Source organism: Phyllobates terribilis, unplaced genomic scaffold (genome assembly GCF_046119375.1).
Source record: "Phyllobates terribilis strain yellow unplaced genomic scaffold, ASM4611937v1 Scaffold_186__1_contigs__length_3700242, whole genome shotgun sequence".
Lineage (NCBI taxonomy): Eukaryota > Metazoa > Chordata > Amphibia > Anura > Dendrobatidae > Phyllobates > Phyllobates terribilis.
The window spans coordinates 2,193,512-2,207,111 of record NW_027362946.1 but is presented as its reverse complement, the minus strand read 5'-3'; positions in this window follow the sequence as shown (position 1 = coordinate 2,207,111).

Here is a 13,600-nt window from a genome sequence, read left to right as displayed (position 1 = left end):
TTCTGTGCTGCGTTCTCCCGCCGGTTATTTCAAATGAACAGCTGAGGTATCAGGTGATGCTGATCAGCTGTTCATTTGAAGTAGCCGCGGTGCCCTCAGAGGGTTCATGTGAGTTCATGCTTCACTGCATTGCATGAACTCACATGAACTTTCCCACGGCCGCACAGGTCAGCCTCACCTCCCAGACCATCAGACCCATCATGATTGGTGTGTGCGCGGGTGTCTGTGCGATGTGTGCGGGTGTGTGCGCGATGTCTGCGGGTGTCTGCGTGCAGGCAGACATAGGCCGATGTGACACTACTACTCCCATCGGCTGTAACGGGTCCGGGAGGCGGAACCTCTGAGCTACTATACAAGGGGGCGGCCCTTGTAAGGGAGCGGGTGGCAGTCTCTGGGTGAACGGACAGGGAGTTACGGCAAGTGATCAGGGCAGTCTCTCGGTAAGGGGTAGGTACGACCTGTGATGGCAGAGCCTCCGGGTAGGCTAGCAGGCAGATGGTAGATGTGTGCTCCCAGGTGAGCAAGCGAGAGTCTCTGGAATAGCTGGTGGTCACCGCACGTGACAACGGGACCTCCGGGCTGGCAAGCAGGCAGGTAACGGAGATGCGCTCCCAGGTGAGCGGGCAAGAGTCTCTGAGATAGCTGGTGGTCACAGCACGTGACAACGGAGCCTCCGGGCTGGCAAGCAGGCAGATAACGGAGAAGCGCTCCCAGGTGAGCGGGCAAGCTGGTCCATAGACAGACTGACCGGAGTAGTAAGGCAGACCGTCGGACCTCAGGCAAGCAGGCAGGTAGCTGATATGCGCTCCCAGGTGAGCGGGCAGGCTGGTCCTTTAGACAGACTGACAGGAGTAGTAAGGCAGACCGTCGGACCTCAGACTGGCAGACAGGTAACAAGTATTCAGGCAGGAATCAGGCAGGTAACTGGCAGGTAAACTAGCAGGAAACTGGCAGGAAACTGGCAGGTAACTGGCAGGTAACTGGCAACGGGACCTGAGGGCTGAAGCACAGGTGAGACACAGGTGCAAACAACATTGCTCGGGCACCTCCATTTTGGAGGAGGTGCCTTATATATGATGAAGTCCTCCGGCCATTGGCCGGGGACTCCTTAGGACGGCGCGCGCGGCCCCTTTAAGAGGAGGGGAGCGCGCGCGCCCTAAGCACAGGGGCCGGGAAGGAGCGCGCGCTGAGAGCAGAGCGGGAGGAGGACGCCGGGAAGGAGCGCGCGCTGACAGCAGAGCGGGGAGAGGACGCTGGGCACGGAGCAGAGCGGTGAGGGGAGCAGCGTCCCTGCCTAGCAGAGGGCAGGGACGCCAGCGCTACAGTACCCCCCCCTTTAGGCCCCCCCTTTTTTAGGCCAGACAGAAATTTAGCTAGGATGAGAGGGGCATGGATGTTCTCCCGGGGCTCCCACGTTCTCTCCTCAGGACCAAACCCCTTCCAATCTACCAGAAAAAAGGTCTTTCCTCTTACCCTTTTGGTGGCAAGAATGTTCTCTACCTCAAACTCGTCCTCAGCAGAAACCGGAGCAGGAGGCGTACCTGTAGACTTGGAAAAAGAGTTAAGCACCACAGGTTTGAGGAGAGACACATGGAAGGAGTTAGGGATCCGTAAGTTGGCCGGGAGTTTCAATTTATAGGCCACCGGGTTGATCTGACTGATGACCTCCAGTGGGCCGATGAACCGAGGCCCTAACTTATAGGAAGGGATCTTGAGCCGGACATATTTGGACGAGAGCCAGACTTTATCCCCAGGGCGGAATTGAGGAGGGTCCAGACGTTTTTTGTCAGCGTGTCTTTTCATACGCTCGGATGACAGAAGGAGTGCGGACCGGGTACTCTCCCATATGGAGGAAAATTTGTTAACAAGAGATTCCGCAGCCGGATTGTCCGCCGAGGTGGAGACGGGAAACGGGATCCGAGGATGCTGACCGTAGACTACAAAAAACGGGGATTTGGAGGAAGACTCGCTCTCGTGATTGTTGTACGAGAATTCGGCCCATGGCAGGAGATCCACCCAGTCAGAATGGTGGGCATTAACGAAGTGCCGAAGGTAACTGGTCAGGTTCTGATTGATCCGCTCCACTTGACCATTAGACTGTGGGTGGTAAGCGGAGGAGAAGTCCAGGGTGACGTCCAGCAATTTACAAGTGGCTCTCCAGAAACGGGAAGTGAACTGTACCCCACGATCCGACACGATGTGACGGGGCAGGCCATGAAGACGGAAGATGTGGCGGATAAAGTCTTTAGCCAGCTCGGGTGCAGACGGAAGACCTGGCAGTGGAATGAAGTGAGCCATCTTGGAGAAGCGGTCAGCGACCACCCAAATGACCGTACAACCGGCAGAGACGGGTAGATCAGTAATGAAGTCCATCACTATATGCTGCCAGGGGGCAGCAGGTACTGGCAGAGGTAGGAGGCGGCCGGCCGGCAGGTGTCTCGGAACTTTGTTGCGGGCGCAGGACACACAGGCAGAAACAAAGTCTATTACATCCTTGTGCAGGTTAGGCCACCAGTAGTGCCGGGTAATAAGCTGGAGGGTCTTTTTCTGACCGGCGTGGCCAGCTAGTTTAGACGAATGACCCCAGTGTAGGATCTTCCCCCGATCAGGTACTGGTACGAACGTCTTACCAGGAGGAAGACGATTTAGACTCACGGGAGCCACCTGCATTACTCTGGCGGGATCGATGATATGTTTCGGATCCTCCTCGAGATCAGACACCAGAAAGGACCGAGACAAGGCGTCCGCCTTGACGTTTTTGTCAGCCGGGCGAAAATGAAGGACAAAATCAAAACGAGCAAAAAACAAGGACCACCGGGCTTGGCGCGGGTTAAGTCTCTGGGCATGCTGGAGGTAAGCCAAGTTCTTGTGGTCAGTGTAAATTATTACCGGGTGAAGAGCCCCCTCGAGCAGGTAACGCCACTCCTCCAATGCCAGTTTGATGGCCAATAACTCTCGGTCTCCTATGGAATAGTTGCGCTCAGAGGAGGAGAAGAGTTTAGAGAAGAAGCCACAAGTTACCATCCTCCCGGAAGATGATTTTTGAGTAAGTACCGCTCCGGCTCCAGAGGAGGAGGCGTCAACTTCCAGGAAGAACTGCTTGTTGCCATCTGGGCGATGCAGCACCGGGGCGGAAGAGAAGGCCTGTTTAAGGGAAAGAAAGGCCTCCTCTGCTTCGGGTGGCCACTCTTTGGGATTAGTACCTTTACGGGTGAGCGCAGAAATTGGGGCCGTCCGGGAAGAGAAGTGTGGTATGAAGAGGCGGTAGTAGTTGGCGAAGCCCAGGAATCGCTGAATGGCCTTCAACCCCTCCGGTCGGGGCCATTTCTCGATGGCAGACAGTTTCTCAGGATCCATTTGTAGGCCGGTCTGAGAGATAATGTAGCCCAGAAACGGAAGCGAGGTCTGCTCAAAGAGGCACTTCTCAAATTTAGCGTAGAGATGGTTCTGCCTTAGCCTGAGCAGTACCTGACGAACGTCCCTCCGGTGAGTCTGGAGATCCGGAGAGAAGACCAAGATGTCGTCCAGGTACACCACTACGCAGGAGTAGAGAAGGTCCCGGAAGATGTCATTGACCAACTCTTGAAAGACGGCAGGAGCGTTACAGAGACCAAAGGGCATTACCAGGTATTCATAGTGGCCGTCCCGGGTGTTGAATGCCGTCTTCCATTCATCCCCCTGACGAATACGAACCAGGTTGTACGCCCCACGGAGGTCCAGTTTGGTGAAGATCCTAGCCCCCCTCAGGCGATCAAATAATTCTGGAATGAGCGGAAGGGGGTACTTATTCTTCACCGTGATCAGGTTTAGGCCTCTATAGTCTATACAGGGACGGAGAGAACCGTCCTTCTTTTTGACGAAAAAGAAGCCAGCTCCCGCCGGGGAGGTAGATTTCCGGATGAATCCTCTGGCCAGATTCTCCTCAATATATTCGGACATTGACCGGGTCTCAGCAGCGGATAAAGGATAGATACGCCCACGGGGAGGAGTAGTACCGGGTAGCAGATCGATGGGACAGTCGTATGGTCTATGTGGTGGTAATGTCTCTGCCTCCTTTTTATTAAAGACATCTGCATAAGACCAATAAGGAATCGGAAGTCCAGGTAGATTAGCTGGGGTAGGAGAGGGACGGACGGGATGGACGGGAACCAGGCAGGTTTTATGACAGTCTTGTCCCCAGCGAAGGACCTCTCCGGTTTGCCAGTCTAGCACGGGTGCATGTCTCTGGAGCCAGGGCAGACCTAGCAAGAGGGCGTGAGAGAGTCCAGGCAGAACATGAAAGGAGATACTTTCAGAATGCAGCATTCCCACCTGCAGGGTAATGGATTCAGTGATGAGTTGAATGGGGCGAGGTAAGAGGCCCCCATCCACGGCAGCGACAGACAAGGGTACAGCCAGAGGTTTGGTGGGGATGCGGTATTTCTCAACCAGGGACTGTGAAATAAGGTTCCCGGCTGCTCCAGAGTCAAGTTGGGCTAGTTCGAAATAACGGTTCTCCCCGTAGATGATCGAAACTGACAACAGCAGGGATGGAGAGGATTTATTCTTGTCTAGGTGGACCTCTCTGAGCGAACCTAGACACAGGCGTTTCCCGACCTCTCCGGGCAGGCACGGATCCGGTGCTCCTTACTGCCACAGTAGAAGCAGCTCCCCTCGGCACGGCGTGAGTCCTGACGGGTTTTGACCATCTTGGTCTGGTCGACCTGCATAGGCTCAGGAGAGTGTACCTGGGGAGAGATGGAGGGAATGACGGGTTTCTGGAAAGTAGGAGCTAAACGTGGAATCCTTCTCTCACGGGTGACCTCTTTGGCACGCTCCTGGAACCGTAGGTCAATCCGGGTGGCAAGGGTTATCAGATCATCGAGAGAGGTAGGAATGTCCCGACCAGCAAGTTCATCTTTAATACGACCGGACAGACCCTCCCAGAAGACGGATACCAGAGCGTCGTTATCCCAGACCAGCTCCGAGGCAAGGGTGCGGAACCGTATGGCATATTGGCCCACGGTGAGACCCTCCTGACGGAGGCGTAGCAGAGAGGATGCGGATGAGGTCTTCCGTCCGGGTTCGTCGAAGACTTTCCGGAAAGCCGAGAGAAAAGCAGGCAAGTTGGACACCAGGGGGTCTCCTCTCTCCCATAGAGGATTTAGCCAGGCCAGGGCCTCCCCGGTGAGATGGGACATGATAAAGGCAATTTTGGCCCGGTCGGAATTAAACTGATGGGACAAAAGTTCAAAGTGCAGGGTGCACTGATTTATGAAGCCCCGAGCCTGGACGGAGTCGCCTCCGAAGCGAGGAGGTGCAGACAGCCGGGGACCGGGATAGGTTACCATGGTATTAGTGGGTAGCGGAGCTGCCGGGTTGCGAGTCATGGTACTGGCAGTGGCTGCAGGTGGTGCAGTCAGAGTGTCCAGGCGAGTATTGACATTCCGCAGGTGACCCAGGATGGACTCCTGTTGGGACCTTTGACGGGACAGTTCATGACACAGGTCCGTGAGCGAGGGAGCTTGGGTGCCACCGGGTTCCATGGCCCGAGCAAACTGTAACGGGTCCGGGAGGCGGAACCTCTGAGCTACTATACAAGGGGGCGGCCCTTGTAAGGGAGCGGGTGGCAGTCTCTGGGTGAACGGACAGGGAGTTACGGCAAGTGATCAGGGCAGTCTCTGGGTAAGGGGTAGGTACGACCTGTGATGGCAGAGCCTCCGGGTAGGCTAGCAGGCAGATGGTAGATGTGTGCTCCCAGGTGAGCAAGCGAGAGTCTCTGGAATAGCAGGTGGTCACGGCACGTGACGGCGGAACCTCCGGGCTGGCAGGCAGGTAGGTAACGGAGAAGCGCTCCCAGGTGAGCGGGCAAGAGTCTCTGGAATAGCTGGTGGTCACCGCACGTGACAACGGGACCTCCGGGCTGGCAAGCAGGCAGGTAACGGAGATGCGCTCCCAGGTGAGCGGGCAAGAGTCTCTGAGATAGCTGGTGGTCACAGCACGTGACAACGGAGCCTCCGGGCTGGCAAGCAGGCAGATAACGGAGAAGCGCTCCCAGGTGAGCGGGCAAGCTGGTCCATAGACAGACTGACCGGAGTAGTAAGGCAGACCGTCGGACCTCAGGCAAGCAGGCAGGTAGCTGATATGCGCTCCCAGGTGAGCGGGCAGGCTGGTCCTTTAGACAGACTGACAGGAGTAGTAAGGCAGACCGTCGGACCTCAGACTGGCAGACAGGTAACAAGTATTCAGGCAGGAATCAGGCAGGTAACTGGCAGGTAAACTAGCAGGAAACTGGCAGGAAACTGGCAGGTAACTGGCAGGTAACTGGCAACGGGACCTGAGGGCTGAAGCACAGGTGAGACACAGGTGCAAACAACATTGCTCGGGCACCTCCATTTTGGAGGAGGTGCCTTATATATGATGAAGTCCTCCGGCCATTGGCCGGGGACTCCTTAGGACGGCGCGCGCGGCCCCTTTAAGAGGAGGGGAGCGCGCGCGCGCGCGCCCTAAGCACAGGGGCCGGGAAGGAGCGCGCGCTGAGAGCAGAGCGGGAGGAGGACGCCGGGAAGGAGCGCGCGCTGACAGCAGAGCGGGGAGAGGACGCTGGGCACGGAGCAGAGCGGTGAGGGGAGCAGCGTCCCTGCCTAGCAGAGGGCAGGGACGCCAGCGCTACATCGGCCTATGTCTGTCCCCCGTCCACTCGTGCCAGCAGGATCAGCTCGATGGGAGCTGTAGTTCCCATCAGCCTGATCCTGCTATTTAAACTGCCCCATATGTTATTTTTGCCCCTATACATCTTTTATTTTTTTAGACCCCCATATATTTTTTTTAGTTTTTGGTCCCCAATAAATTTTAAATACATTTTTCATTGGTGGCCAGTGGTTACCTAAAATTAATTAGTTCATACATTACCTGTCCCCGCCGATCGCCACCTAAAATAAAGTAAAAAATAAAAAACTACACCTATACTCACCTAGACACCTAATTCCCCGAAGCCATCGATCTCCTGTAATTAAATATAAAATAATAAACCACAACCTTATCCTTACCCCTCCGTAGTAGTCCACGAGTGTCCCACGAAGATCTCCAGTTTAGAGCAGCCACATAAAATGTGACCACTCTAAACCGCTGCCGCCGCTAGAATGATGGGGCCGTAAAGCAGCCCCGTCATTGCATAAGCGGGTTCACCGGATTTCAGGCAGCGCTGCTCCGGTTAGCTCCTTTACGGCCCTGCTGTACCGTGAGAAATTCCCACGGTACAGCAGTGCCGTAAAGGAGGTCTCCGGAGCTGCACTGACTGAATGCACTCCGGTGACCTCAGTCAGGGGCTCACGCTGCCAGGAGCGGACGTGTTCCCGGCAGTGTGAGCTTACAGCAGCAATGACAGCTGTCACCATCTCCAGATGTGACAGCTGTGCATGGGAGATCAGCGCAGGAACGTGGACAGGTAACTATTTTTTTTTAGTAAACTAAGAATTAAATAAAATTATGTGTTTTATTTCAAATTAATTATTTTTTTCTGGGTGTAGTGTGTTTTTTCTTTTTAACACTTTGTAGGTTAGTAATGGGGGTGTCTTATAGAAACCTCTCCATTACTAACCTGGGCTTGATGTCAGCTAGCATTATAAGCTGACATCAACCCCAGCCCTATTACCCCACTGCCACTGCTACAGGGCAGTGGGAAGAGCGAGGCTAAGTGCCAGAATTGGCATATCCTATGGATGCGCCATTTCTGGGGCGGCTGACGGCTGGTGTTTCTAGCCTGGGAGGGGGCCAATATTCATGGCACCCTTCCTGGGCTATTAATATCAGCCCCCAGCTGTCTGCCTAGCCTTTGCTAGCTATTAAAATAGGGGGGACCCCACGTCATTTTTTTTTGGGTCCCCCATTTTAATAGCTAGTAAAGGCTAGGTATTCAGCTGGGGACTGATATTAGTAGCCTGGGAAGCTCCGTGGGTATTACCCCCTTCCAAGGCTTCAAACATCTGCCCCAGCTGTCAGCTTAACCTCCGGTTGAGACTAAAATTGTGGGGGATCCCACGCCAATTTTTTTAAATAAATCCTTTATTTTAACACTAAATGACACTTGAGGGGTTAATAAAGATGCCGTCCCTAAATTATTATTTATTTTTTAATTAATTTTTCCCAAAAATGTTGACGTGGGCTTTGCCATATTTTTGTATGCCAGCAGGTACAGCATCCAGAAACGGGCTGCCCCCAACTCCCAGCTGCCTATTTGTACCTGGCCGGACACGGCAATATAGGGAAGCCCTTTTTTTTTTTTTATTATTATTTCATGAATTTCATGAAATAATTTAAAAAAAAAATACGTGGGGCTTCGCCCTATTTTTGTGTCCAGCCAGGTACAACTAAGCAGCTGGGGGCTGGAATCCACAGCGCAGGGTGGCCCAAGTTTGTGGACCCCCCTGCTGCGAACTGCAGTCCGCAGCCACCCCAGAAAATATCGCGTTCATAGAAGCGCCATCTTCTGGCGCTGTATCCAGCTCATCCAGGGCCCTGGTGCGGTGGCTCACTGGTAATAAAGGGGTTAGGGCCAGCTTTGTATTATCCGCTGGCCCTAAGCCCGAAATTCATGGGGTCACGCCAACATTAGGCTATGTGCCCACGATGCAGAAATGAAGCAGAAATTTTCCTGACCATTTCCGCATCTTATTGCCAGAAAAACGCATGCGGATTCTATGTGCGTTTTTGACGCATTTTTGAAGACAAATAAAGTTAGTGAAGAAAAAAAAAGGCCAATTTGATGTCATTTCCTAGTCCAACCCCTATTCAATGTATAAAAAAAAAAGAAAAGGGTGGGCTCACGCGTATTTTTAAGGAAAAGAGGGAAAGCTGAGGGCTGATTTAATAGTCTGGGAAGTAGCCAAGGATCATGGCCCCTTCCCTTGCTATTAATATCAGTCCGCAGCAGTTAGCTTAGCCTTTACGGCCCATTCTACATGTGGGACCCCCCCCCCAAAAAAAAAATAGGGTCCCCCTATAAATTGGAGCCAGCAAAGGCTAGGCTGATAGCTGCAACCTGATATTAATAGCCTAGAAAGGGGCCATGGTTATAGGCCCCCTCCCAGGCTATAATATCAGCCCTCAGCCACCCCAGATTTGGCACATCCTATTTGTGCGCCAAATCTGGCGCTTAGCCTCGCTCTTCCACACTGCCCTGGTGCGGTGGCAGGGGGTAATAGTGGTGGGATTCATGTCAGCGCCAGCTGCCATGAAGCCCAGGTTAGTAATGATGGGCGTCTATAAGACACCCCCATTACTAACCTACAAAGTGTTAGAAAGAAAAAACACACACTACACCCAGAAAAAAATAATTTAGTTGAAATAAATCACACCATTTTATTTAATTCTTAGTTTACTAAAAAAAAAAAATAGTTACCTGTCAACGTTCCTGCGCTGATCTCCCATGCACAGCTGTCACATCTGGAGATGTGACAGCTATCATTGCTGCTGTAAGCTCACACTGCCGGGAACACGTCCGCTCCCGGCAGCGTGAGCCCCTGACTGAGGTCACCGGAGTGCATTCAGTCAGTGCAGCTCCTGTGACCTCCTTTATGGCCCTGCTGTACTGTGGGAATTTCTCACGGTCAGGAGCAGCGCTGCCTGAACTCCGGAAAATTTCTGCTTCATTTCTGCATCGTGGGCACATAGCTTAATATTGGCGTGACCCCATGAATTTTGGGCTTAGGGCCAGCGGATAATACAAAGCTGGCCCTAACCCCTTTATTACCCAGTGAGCCACCACACCAGGGTCCTGGATGAGCTGGATACAGCGCCAGAAGATGGAACTTCTATGAACTCGACATTTTCTGGGGTGGTTGCGGACTGCAGTTCGCAGCAGGGGGGGCCCACAAAGCTTGGGCCACCCTGCGCTGTGGATTCCAGCCCCCAGCTGCTTAGTTGTACCTGGCTGGACACAAAAATAGGGCGAAGCCCCACGTATTTTTTTTTAAATTATTTCATGAAATTCATGAAATAATAAAAAAAAAAGGGCTTCCCTATATTGTTGTGTCCAGCCAGGTACAAATAGGTAGCTAGGGGTTGGGGGCAGCCCGTTCCTGGATGCTGTACCTGGCTGGCATACAAAAATATGGCGAAGCGCACATCAAAATTTTTGGTAAAAAATAATTTAAAAATAAATAATAATTTAGGGACGGCATCTTTATTAACCCCTCAAGTGTCATTTAGTGTTAAAATAAAGGATTTATTAAAAAAAAAATTGGCGTGGGCTCCCCCATAATTTTAGTCTCTAGCGGAGGTTAAGCAGACAGCTGGGGCAGATGTTTGAAGCCTGGGAAGGGGGTAGTACCCACGGAGCTTCCTAGGCTACTAATATCAGCCCCCAGCTGAATACCTAGCCTTTACTAGCTATTAAAATGGGGGACCCCCCAAAAAAATGACGTGGGTTCCCCTTATTTTAATATCTAGCAAAGGCTAGGCAGACAGCTGGGGGCTGATATTAATAGTCTAGGAAGGGTGCCATGAATATTGGCCCCCTCCCAGGCTAGAAACAACAGCCCTCAGCCGCCCCAGATTTGGCACATCCTATTTGTGCGCCAAATCTGGCGCTTAGCCTTGCTCTTCCACGCTGCCCTGGTATGGTGGCAGGGGGTAATAGTGGTGGGGTTCATGTCAGCGCCAGCTGCCATGAAGCCCAGGTTAGTAATGATGGGCGTCTATAAGACACCCCCATTACTAACCTACAAAGTGTTAAAAAGAAAAAACACACACTACACCCAGAAAAAAATAATTTATTTGAAATAAAACACACCATTTTATTTAATTCTTAGTTTACTAAAAAAAAAAAAGTTACCTGTCCACCTTCCTGCTCTGATCTCCCATGCACAGCTGTCACATCTGGAGATGGTGACAGCTGTCATTGCTGCTGTAAGCTCACACTGCCGGGAACACGTCCGCTCCCGGCAGCGTGAGCCCCTGACTGAGGTCACCGGAGTGCATTCAGTCAGCGCAGCTCCGGAGACCTCCTTTACGGCACTGCTGTACCGTGGGAATTTCTCACGGTACAGCAGGGCCGTAATGGAGCTAACCGGAGCAGCGCTGCCTGAACTCCGGCGAACCCGCTTATGCAATGACGAGGCTGCTTTACAGCCACCGTCATTCTAGCGGCGGCAGCGGTTTAGAGCACTCACATTTTATGTGGCTGCTCTAAACTGGAGATCTCTATGGGACACTCTTGGACTACTACGGAGGGGTAAGGATAAGGTTGTGGTTTATTATTTTATATTTTATTACAGGAGATCGATGGCTTCGGGGAATTAGGTGTCTAGGTGAGTATAGGTGTAGTTTTTTATTTTTTACTTTATTTTAGGTGGCGATCGGCGGGGACAGGTAATGTATAAACTAATTTATTTTAGGCAACCACTGGCCACCAATGAAATGTATTTAAAATTTATTGGGGACCAAAAAAAAAAAAAAAAAATGGGGGCCTAAAAGAATAAAACATGTATAGGGGCAAAAATAACATATGGGGCAGTTTAAATAGCAGGATCAGACTGATGGGAACTACTGCTCCCATCGAGCTGATCCTGCTGGCGCGAGTGGACGGGGGACAGACATAGGCCGATAGGAGTAGTAGTGTCACATCGGCCTATGTCTGCCTGCACGCAGACACCCGCAAACACCTGCAGACACTCGCAAACACCCACAGACACCCGCAAACACCTGCAGACATCGTGCAGACACCTGCAAACACCCACAGACACCTCGCGCACACTAATCATCTCCATCCTCTTGTACCACCCCAGGTGCTCAGCCATGATCCAGGAAGACGGGAATGGTATGGGATTCTTGTCTTCCTGGATTGATGGGATGGTCTGGGAGGTGTGGCTGACCTATGTGGCCGTGGGAAAGTTCATGTGAGTTCATGCCGTCAAGCGTGAACTCACATGAACCCTCTGAGGGCACGGCGGCTACTTCAAATGAACAGCTGATCAGCATCAGCTGATACCTCAGCTGTTCATTTGAAATAACCGGCGGGAGAGCGCAGCACAGAACGGGAGAGCCCGCGGTGAAGTCTTTTTACTGCCGGCTTCCCCGCCCGGGTCCTTCGCTCCGCGCTCCTTGGTGCTACGCTCCCCGCCCGGTCCTAACTTACGATCGGGATGTGAGGTGGCGGGGGGAGCGGAGGATCGGGGTGGGAGGCTGCGGGGAAGCAGTATGGGGCTGTGTGATTGTTTAAAAACCAGCGGCTTTTTACCGCCCGCCGGCTTTTTACCGCCCGCCAGGTATGCTGGGATGGCATTCTGATGACAGGCTGGATGGCAGCTGAGCGCTGCCATCCAGCTTGTCATCCTTCAGAGACACTGCAGAGCGCAGGCATTATGGGAACTTCCGATTCCGGTATCCGATATTCCAAAAGTATCGGAACTCAGTATCGGAACTCCGATACCGCGAATATCGGTTGATACCCGATATTACAGTATCGGAATGCTCAACACTAACCAGGACATGTGAAACTGGCCTAACACTGCGTGTGTGGTGCACAGATCATAGTTAGTCTGTAAGAGCCTGTAAGGGTATGTGCACATGATTAGCAATCGCTGTGTATTGGACGCAGTGCAAACCGCAGCGGCCAGATGTTAGAGCATAGTGGATGGGATTTCAAGAAATCCCATCCACTATGCGTCTCCGTGCATCTGCGGATTACCCGCGGACACGTACATGTGGCGCGTCTTCACAGACTGCAGCATGTCAATTTCTCTTGCGGAGACTAGCGACTCCGCAAGAGAAATTAGATCACTGTAATGTTTAGGATGCAGTGAATCCGCATGGTTCAATGAACACAGCGGATTCACCTGCGTGCAGCGCTTTGGACGCAGCATAAAGTATACTGCGTTCAAAGCGCTGCCAATACCGGCCGTGTGCACATACCCAAATGCGTCTCCAAGCACTTATTCTTAAGAATCAGAATCTTCTTCAGCGCCAGCAGATGTCACAGCACTGACTGATGCAGAAAGGACATTTACAAGCAATATCAGATACTAGACAGTAACACAGGTCAGCAATAACCAGGAGTGAGCAGTCTGTACAGGAGCTGACACTCTGAGGACAGGGCAAAAAGCAATCTGTACTGCTTCAATAGATGCCTATACAGCTGTGCAATGAGGTTCTGGCTTTACAGTCAAAGGACTGGAGTTATAACAGTGAGAAAATTAGTATTAATTGCAAGAAGAGCCGTTTTTTGAGCCAAAAAGAGCCGGATCTTTTTGGTGAGCGGAGCCCAGTGAGCCAAATCTCCAAAAAAAGCCGGACTGCCCATCACTACAGCAGAGCCCTGCATCCACTGAGGCCCCTGATCATGTGTCCCCTGACTCCTCCCCTCCTGTGACCTCATCACAGCTCCTGTGCTCACAGAGCAGCCATATATGTGGTGGCGGCTCTGCAGGTGGAGGTATGTGGAGATTCCCCATTACTGGCGCATTAACCCCTTTACCCCCGAGGGTGGGTTGCACGTTAATGACCAGGCCAATTTTTACAATTCTGACCACTGTCACTTTATGAGGTAATTACTCTGGAACGCTTCAACAGATTCCCCTGATTCTGAGACTGTTTTTTCGTGACATATTGTACTTCATGATTG